Below are 9,408 nucleotides of genomic sequence, written 5' to 3' on the forward strand. Positions count from 1 at the left end.
AAGAAGAAGAAAGGGGAAAAAAAAGGAGAGAAAATAGAAAAAAGAAACAGAAAAGAGTGCAAGTAAGTAAACCAAATAGTTAGCCACTTGTTAAACTTAAGATTAAATTAAAGATTGTGTGGGGAAAAAATAAATAAATAAATAAATAAAAATAAAAGAAGAATAGTTATACAAACCAACCATTTTGTGTCATTATGTGGGTATATGTGTTTGTGTCATGAAATGTACTTACCCATGAAGGCAGAAAGCCGCAGCCCCGCCCATCAGAACCCAGAGGCAGGCAAAGACAATCCCAGGAAGCCCAGGCCACCAGCAGCCCAGCAAGACCTACGAAGACCCGCGGCCACTCATTCCAAAGACAACCGTACACCCCTCCCAGCAGACGGAGGACGGAGGTCTCAGATGGAGTCCCAGCAGCCAAGGAGCAAGGGCACCAGAGCATCCGAGGCAACGAGAAGCCAGCCCCCCCCCCAGCGGCCAGCCCCCCGCACGGCCGGCAGCAGGGCCCCAGGGCCCCCGGCACCCAAGGGCCGCCCGAGCCCCCACAGGGCCCCCCCCCACGCCGAAGAAGCCAACGCAGCCCCGCGCCGCAGCCCCCAGGGGAGCAGGTCACCACCCACATCAGAACATCCGGCCCCACCCAGGAACCAGGAGGTACCCACACCCCAGGGGGGCAGGGGGGGAGAGGCAACCAGCAAGGAGCGGTCAGGAGGCAAGCCACCGGCCCAGACCCAGGTCCAGCCAAACATACAACCACACGCACACCGGCAAGCACTCCCATGTACACATTTATGCACAAACACACTCTCCCACACACATATAAACATAGATACACCATATTCACTCGCCCACCCATACTCACGAAGACTGTGACAAATACAAAGACACACATTCATCCATAGCTACCCACTCTCTGACGATGGGAGTGGAAACCACCCCAGGGCCAACAGTGACCCCAAGATGCCGCCAGCCCGGTCCCCAAGGAACCACCCGACCCCGACCCCGGGCGAGGCATAAGAAATCGGGGTGTGAGATGGCCCACCCCTCCCTCCCCCCGCCCAACTTATAAGTGTATGTGTTTATGTTGTGAATGAATGAGTTGTATAGGGTGCAGTTAAAATTGAGGGGGCAGTTGTGCCACAAGCACCAACTGCTGGACGTCAGTGCTCGCCCACACTGCCCCTCCAAAAACCCTCCATGTCTAAAATGCAAATAAAATTTGGGGACAGACAGAAATGAGGATCTGAATGGGGCCATCTCAGCGGCCGCCCCTCATCAACCTCTGTGTAACATGCCTGCCCCAAAGGTCCTATATGTATCGTGTAGTATGTGTGCATGTGTTGTGAATTATAATGTCTATAGTGCAATTAAAAAGGAGATGCAAGTGGCCGCGTGACTCTGCACGCAGCCTCTCAACCCTACACCCTACGTGTGTGTGTGTGTGTGGGTGGGGGGAGGGGGGGGGGGGGGTAAAACCAGGAAGGTGGAAAAAAAAAAAAAAAAAAAAAAAAAAACCCACCCAACCTGGAAGAAGAGAGCCAGCAGTCCACTGGCTCAGTAGGCACCCCGACCTCCCACACCCCAGCACAGGGCAGGGAGGGGTGAGCCCGGGGCCATGGTGACAGCATCCCAGAGCACTGCAGCACCTGAGACTGGTGCCACCGCCCCCATCATAGAGGGTAGCCCACTCTCACTAGACGCCCATTCACTCAACAATAGACACAAACAAGCGACAGGACATGCTGGCCTGAGTTGGAAATACGGTGCCCCGTCCCCACCAACCACCCCACCGCCGTCCCCACCCCCCACCCCACCCCCCGGCAGCGCAGGCATCCCAGGGCCCCAAAAGCGCAGACCGGACGTCCCAACGCAGGTTAGGTCAACCCACCCCACCCGGTGGCGCGCCCGGGACAGCAGAGAACCCCCAGCGCCAGGGGGGACCCACCGGGAGCCGGCACGGCCCCAGGGCCCAGCCCCCAAGCCACCCAGGGAAGACCAGCCAACCGACCGGGGGCCGGCACCCATCACCCCAAACACCCCGGACCACACCCCAGGACCGCAAGGCAGCACCATCCAAGCCCCCACCACCATCAACTAGAACAGGCACACAGACATCACCAGAAGGTCGCCCCAGGACTCCAGTCTCAGGAGGCTACCAGCTACACAGGCCCCCAGAGCTCCCACCCGACCGCCTACAAAGCACCTCAGGGGCAGAACCAACAGCCAACCACCCCCACTAATCAGAATCAGATCAGAATCAGAATCTTTATTGTCATTGTACACAGAAGTTGCACAACGAAATTTAAAATGCATTCCTTTCTAGGTGCCTCAGACAATAAATAATAAAATAATAAAAATATGAGTGATAAAAATGATTAATAAAATACAGTGCACAATAGTAAATTAAGATGAATCTAGCCCCAATACACACACCAACGCACGCACACAGTCAGCACTACCACCCCACATCACTGTCCAAACCACACAGAGTTCAGTTCAATGATAGCCCTGGCATAAAAGCTGTTCCTCAGTCTGTTTGTTCTGGCCTTCATTGTCCTGAAACGTCTGCCTGATGGCAGTAGCTGAAACAAGGAGTGTCCAGGGTGTGAGGGGTCCTGGAGGATGTTCTGTGCCCTCCTCTGGCAGCGGGCATTGAACAGTTCCTGGAGGGAGGGCAGGGGACAGCCTATGATCTTTTGAGCCGTGTTGATGATTCGCTGGAGTGTTTTCCTGTCTGCTGCTGTGCAGCTGTTGAACCACACGCACAGACAGTAGGTCAGGATGCTCTCTACACAGCAACGGTAGAAGGACACCAGCAGATTCTGGGTCAGATAGTTGCTCCTAAGAACCCTCAGGAAATGCAGTCTCTGTTGGGCCTTCCTGACAATGCTGGTCGTATTGATACTCCAGGTCAAATCATCCTGCAGATGTACTCCCAGGAACCTAAAATCTGAAACCAGCTCCACTTCATCCCCCTCGATGAACAGAGGTTGAATGACATGTGTTGTCCTCCTAAAGTCTACTACCATCTCCTTTGTCTTAGTGGTGTTCAGGATCAAGTTATTCTCACTGCACCACCTTGACAGCCGCTGCACCTCGTCCCGGTATGCTGACTCATCCCCGCCTGATATGAGCCCCACCACAGTGGTGTCATCCGCAAACTTAATGATGCAGTTACTGGCATGTATGGAGGTGCAGTCATGTGTGTAGAGGGTGAAGAGTAGGGGACTCAGCACACAGCCCTGTGGAGAGCCGGTGCTGAGGCTGATGGCTGAAGAGAGGTGGGGACCTACTCTTACCCTCTGGGAACGGTCTGTCAGGAAGTCCTTGATCCAAAGACAGGTGGAGCGTGGTATCCCCAGATCTGACAGTTTAGTCACCAGTCTGCCAGGAAGGATGGTGTTAAACGCCGAGCTGAAGTCCACAAAGAGCAGCCGAGCGTAGTTCCCCCCCTGCTCCAGGTGAGAGAAGGCAGAGTGGAGGGCCGTGGCAATGGCGTCCTCTGTGGACCGGTTGGCTCTGTAGGCAAACTGGTGGGGGTCTAGTCTGGGAGAGAGACTGGAGATGAGGTGAGCCCGGACAAGCTTTTCAAAGCACTTCATAACAATTGGTGTGAGTGCTACTGGCCTGTAGTCATTCAAACCTCTGATAGTGTTCTTCTTGGGGATGGGGACGATAATGGAGGACTTCAGGCAGGAAGGGACAGCAGCCTGGCTCAGGGACTGGTTAAAAATGCTGGTAAAAATACCAGCCAGCTGAGCCGCACAGACCTTCAGTATCCGTCCAGAGACACCATCGGGCCCCACAGCTTTCCTGGGGTTCACAGTTTCCAGCATACGCCTCACCTCTTGCTCTTGCAGCCTGAGGATGCTGCTGCTGCCTCCTGAGGGATGTTGGATGGCTGTCTCTGGTTGCTGTACCTCAAAGCGTGCAAAGAAGCTGTTCAGCTCCTCTGCCAGATTGATGTTACGCTGATCAACTAACAGGCTGGGTTTGTAGTTCAAAATATGCCGAACCCCTTGCCACACCTGCCTGAAGTCGTGGCTCTGGAAACAGTCCTCAATCCTCCTCTTATACACAGCCTTGGCCTCCCTGATGCCCCTCTTCAGGTTGGCTCTGGCAGCGCTGTAAAGCGCCCCATCACCAGCTCTGAAGGCGATGTTCCTTTCTCTGAGTAAGCTCTGCACCTTTCCATTCATCCATGGCTTTCTATTTGGAAAAACCCGGATATTCTTGTCCACAGTTACAGTGTCGGTGCAGAACTTGATGTAGTCCAGAACAGCCGAGGTATACTGCTCCAGGTCCTGGTGCTTGAATACGTCCCAGTCAGTTGTTTCAAAGCAGTCCTGCAGCTGTTGAGAGGCACCTTCAGGCCAGGTCTGAACAGTCTTAGATGTAGAAAGAGCAGTTTTGCTGAGGGGGGTGTATGCTGGAATCATAAGCAGGGACAGATGGTCTGACTGGCCCAGATGTGGCAGTGGCACAGCCCTGAAACCCAGCTTGATGTTAGAGTAGACTTTATCCAGTGTGTTGTTCCCTCTTGTAGGGCATTTAACATGCTGATGGAACTTGGGTAGAACAGTCTTTAAATCGACATGGTTAAAGTCTCCTGCAATGATGTGTACAGCCTCAGGATATCTGCTCTGTTGACTGCAAACCGTGTCATGTAAGAGACTAACAGCCGAGTTAGCATTAGCATCAGGGGGAAGATAAACAACAGTGATCAAAACAGCTGTAAACTCACGGGGCAGATAGATGGGCCTGCATTTAACAGTCATGTACTCCAGGTCCGGAGAGCAGTGGCTGTTCACAGTCATACTGTCTGTACACCAGCTGTTGTTTACATACAAGCACACACCCCCTCCTCTGCTCTTACCGGAGGTCCGCATTCTGTCATGCCGGTGCGTTGTCCTGCCGGCTAGCTCGATGGCTGCATCAGGAATGGATGAATGAAGCCAGGTCTCAGTGAAGAGCAAAACGCAGCAGTCCTTCACGGTCCTGTTTGTAGCCACCAGCAGTCTCAACTCATCCATTTTATTCGGGAGTGATCTTACATTGGCGAGGAAAACACTGGGTAACGGAGGTCTATGAGGCCGTTTACGTAGCCTCTCCAAAACGCCAGCTCTGCCGCCTCTTTTCTGCCTCCTTTCTCTGCGCCGTCTCCGTCTGCGACCCCCCCTCACAGGGATGATGAACCACAAAGAGCCAGGTGGTCTGGCAATGTCCACCGGGATGTTGTGAGAGTGGAGGAAGTCAGCCATAACCGCCTGCTCACTTTGTGCTCCTATATGTAGGAGTTCGTGCCGTCTGTATGTTATAATGTCCGCCCGACATAATGGTGATGTGTTGAGCCACAGTTGAAGCACACATAACAACATACACAATTTCACAGAGCACCGAAAAGGAGAGCACTGAGCCGCTGCGACTATGCACGCCGCCATCTTGAAAGCATCACAAGTAATGGAGCTGATCAGTGGGAACCAAAGAGAGTCAAATTCCTCCAATTGATCTTTAGATGAAGCAGACATTCTCTCTAAACTAACATAATCTATTAATAAATTTCTGTACTGAGTAATACATAGTTTATTTTTTGACTTCCAATTCATAAGGATAGTTTTCTTAGCGATGCACAAGGCGGTGAGAACTATGTGTGACATATTTGACTCCATCACTAATTCACTGATGTCACCTAAGATGCATAGTCTGGGGGAAGTTGGGACGCGACAACTAAACCATGTGGATAGGTCTTTACATATCCTTTGCCAAAATCTCTGAACAGGTACACAAGACCACAGAGCATGTAGATAATTCTCCTCTGAATTGCTTGTACAGTGGGTGCATATGTTTGAATGTGTAAGGCCCATTTGGAACATCCTTTGTCCAGTATAGTGTGTTCTATGGAGAATTTTATATTGTAAAAGTTGTACTTGTGGTCTTTTAGTCATTTTGAAGATATTTAAACATATTTCTGTCCATAAATTTTGATCTAGGTTAACAGAAAGATCACGCTCCCATTTTGCAATTGGGAGGGAAACTGAATCATCAGTTTTCAGTAATAATTTATACAATTTTGACAACAATTTTGGGGTATAGAGGTTAAGAAATTCTGTTACCCATGTAGGTATTTCTAGATTCAACTGATTAAGGTTAAATCTTCCCTGTAAAATGGACTTAAGTTGTTGATATTCCAGAAATCTACCGTTGCCAATTCTATATTTTGACATAAGTTCTTGGAAAGTAATAAGGTTTCCATCTTGGATAATATGTTCTAAAGTATTTACACTCTTATCACGCCATAACGGAAAATTCAGCATTTTCTTTTTCTGACAAATATCTGGATTGTTCCAAATCGGTGTTAGCTTACAGGGGATAAGTGAAGATTTAGTTATTTTCAAAAATTCCCACCAAGCTGTCAGAGAAGTATTTATACTAAGGCTTTTATAGCAGTTATGATGTTTAATACTAGGGCTAATGTTACGCTGATGATATTCAGCTGTATATCTCCTTTTCTCCACAGAATGTTAAAAAACTATCTATTCTTCAGAACTGTGTTGAGGCTGTAAGGAACTGGATGGCTGCTAACTACCTTTCACTTAATACCGGGAAAACTGAAGTTCTTGTCTGTGCACCCGATAGCTTTGTTCCCACTGTGATAAACAATCTTGGTTTTTTATCATCAATGGTTCAGTCAAATGTTCGAAACCTAGGAGTTACATTTGACCAAGCTCTTAGCTTTGAGAAACATGTTAATAGCCTTGTGCGATCCTGCTTTTTTCATTTGCGAAATATTGCCCGCCTCAGTCGAATGGTGTCCAAGCCGGAATTGGAAATTATTGTTCATGCTTTTGTCTCCTCTCGGTTGGACTACTGTAATTCTTTATACATTGGTCTCAGCAAATCGTCTTTGAATCGCCTCCAGTTGGTCCAAAATGCTGCTGCCAGGCTACTTAAAGGATCCTCTAAGTGGTCTCATGTGACACCTATCTTGTCATCTCTGCACTGGCTTCCCATAAAGTTCAGATCCCAGTTTAAGATCTTGGTGATGACTTTCAGAGCTCTGCATGGTCAAATGCCTGAATACATTAGTGAGCTCTTACACCCATACATAACGCACAGACTGCTGAGGTCTTCTGACCAAAATCTGTTGGTGGTTCCTCGCTCTAAGCTAAAAACTAAGGGAGACTGTGCTTTCGAGGTTGCAGCTCCTAAATTGTGGAATGCACTACCATCACACCTGAGATCTGTGGACTCTATTGAATCATTTAAAGAACAGCTCAAGACTCATTTGTACAGGCTTGCTTTTAACTAGTGGTTTGTGTGTGTTTTATTGTGTATTATTGTTTTCTTTTAGATGCTGTAAAGCACTTTGTGATTTTATCTAGAAAAGTGCTATATAAATAAAATTTTACTTTACTTTACTTTAATGAAAGGTAGATTCGAGATTTTTATTTTTCCACAAAACTCCTGTTCTAGATCCAGCCATGGGTTGTCTAATGAATTGGATTTGATCCACTTTGAAATATACTGCAACCTATTGCTTAAGAAATAGTAATAAAAGTTTGGTAATTCCAGACCTCCACTTTGTTTTGGCTTTTGTAAAGTTTTTAAGCTTATTCTTGATGGTTTGTTTTTCCATAAAAATTTTGAGATGTTTGAATCTAGTGACTTAAACCAAGGAAGAGTAGGTTTATTAGGGATCAGTGAGAATAGATAATTAATTTTTGGTAAGACCATCATTTTAATGGCAGCAACTCTCCCCATGAGTGATATAGGTAAACTATTCCAACGTGTGAGATCATCCTCTATTGTTTTTAATAAGGGGATATGATTTAATCTTACCAAGTCTGAGAGCCTGGCAGAAAAATTTATGCCTAAATATCTAATATTTCCTGACTTTAGTGGGGCCCTAGGGGTTCTATGGAAATTACAATTCAGAGGCAAAACTGTTGATTTACTCCAATTGATAGAGTAATCAGATATAGATGAGAACTTATCTATCAGTGTGATAGTCTTCAAGAGAGAAGCTTGTGAATTCCCAAGGAAAAGTAATACATCATCAGCATAAAGGCTAATTTTATGGTTCATATTTTCAGTTTGAATCCCTTTAATATTTACATTTTGACGGATTGCTGCTGCTAGCGGCTCAATGAAAATTACAAAAAGAGAGGGAGAGAGTGGGCAGCCCTGCCTAGTGCCCCTCTGCAGACTGAAGCTTTGGGAAATGAGATCATTTGTCCTAACACGTGCATTTGGGGAGCTGTGTAGTGTTCTGATCCAGTTTATAAAGGATGAACCGAATCCAAATTTTTGTAGAACTGCTAGTAAGAATTTCCAATTTACCCGATCAAATGCCTTTTCTGCATCTAAAGACACGACTGTCGTCTCTAATTTGTTAATAGAACAATAGTCTATTATATTTATCAGTCGACGTGTATTATTGGCTGAGTGCCGACCCTTGATAAAACCTGTTTGATCTGGATGTACAATAAATGGAGTAATACTTTCTAATCTTTTGGCAAGGGCTTTGCAAATTATTTTAAGATCTACATTAATGAGAGAGATTGGCCTGTAGCTGGATGGGAGTGTGGGGTCTTTGCCTGGTTTAAGAAGCAGGCTAATGTTAGCAGAGTTTAGGGTTGGAGATAAGATGTGGTCACTCTGAATCTGAGTTACCATTCTGAAAAAAATGGGAGCTAGCTCTGACCAAAATTCTTTATAAAACTCGGCTGGAAAACCGTCTGGACCTGGGGCTTTATTATTTGGGAGGTGCTGTACTGCTTCACTAAGTTCAGATAATGAAAGAGGTAAATCCAGAGCTGCAGCTTGATCGTCATCTAGTTTTGGTAGAATTATATTGTTAAGAAATTCTTCCATTTCAGTATCAGATGGGTTAATCTGTGGTGAGTATAAAGCTTCATAAAAGTCTTTAAAAGAGTTATTTATTTGTTGTGGGTCATGAGTAATGTTACCAGTTGAATCTTTAATAGAATAAATAGCTGTTTTTTCTTTATTTAGTTTTAATTGGTTGGCCAGGAATTTTCCAGATTTGTTTCCATGCTCGAAGTTTTCCAAACGCAGCCTCTGCAACATAAATTGTGTCCTTTTATCAGTTATTTCATTTAACTCCAGTTTCAGTTTCCTCAGGTTGTTAATTATATGTTCTTGTGGTGAAGCGGCATAGGCAGTTTCTAAAGATTTAATTTTCTGTTCTAATTCTAACACAAGTGTTTTTTCTTTATTTTTCATATGCGAGCAGAAATATATTATTTTGCCCCGCATTACTGCCTTTCCTGCTTCCCAAAGAACACATGGTGATATTTCCGGAAGATCATTATTTTCTAAATATGCTGACCACTCCTTTTTGAAATAATTAATGAAATCTTGTTCTTTAAGTAATGATGTATTAAA

The sequence above is a fragment of the Archocentrus centrarchus genome, chromosome 8 (assembly GCF_007364275.1).
Source record: "Archocentrus centrarchus isolate MPI-CPG fArcCen1 chromosome 8, fArcCen1, whole genome shotgun sequence".
Classification (NCBI taxonomy): domain Eukaryota; kingdom Metazoa; phylum Chordata; class Actinopteri; order Cichliformes; family Cichlidae; genus Archocentrus; species Archocentrus centrarchus.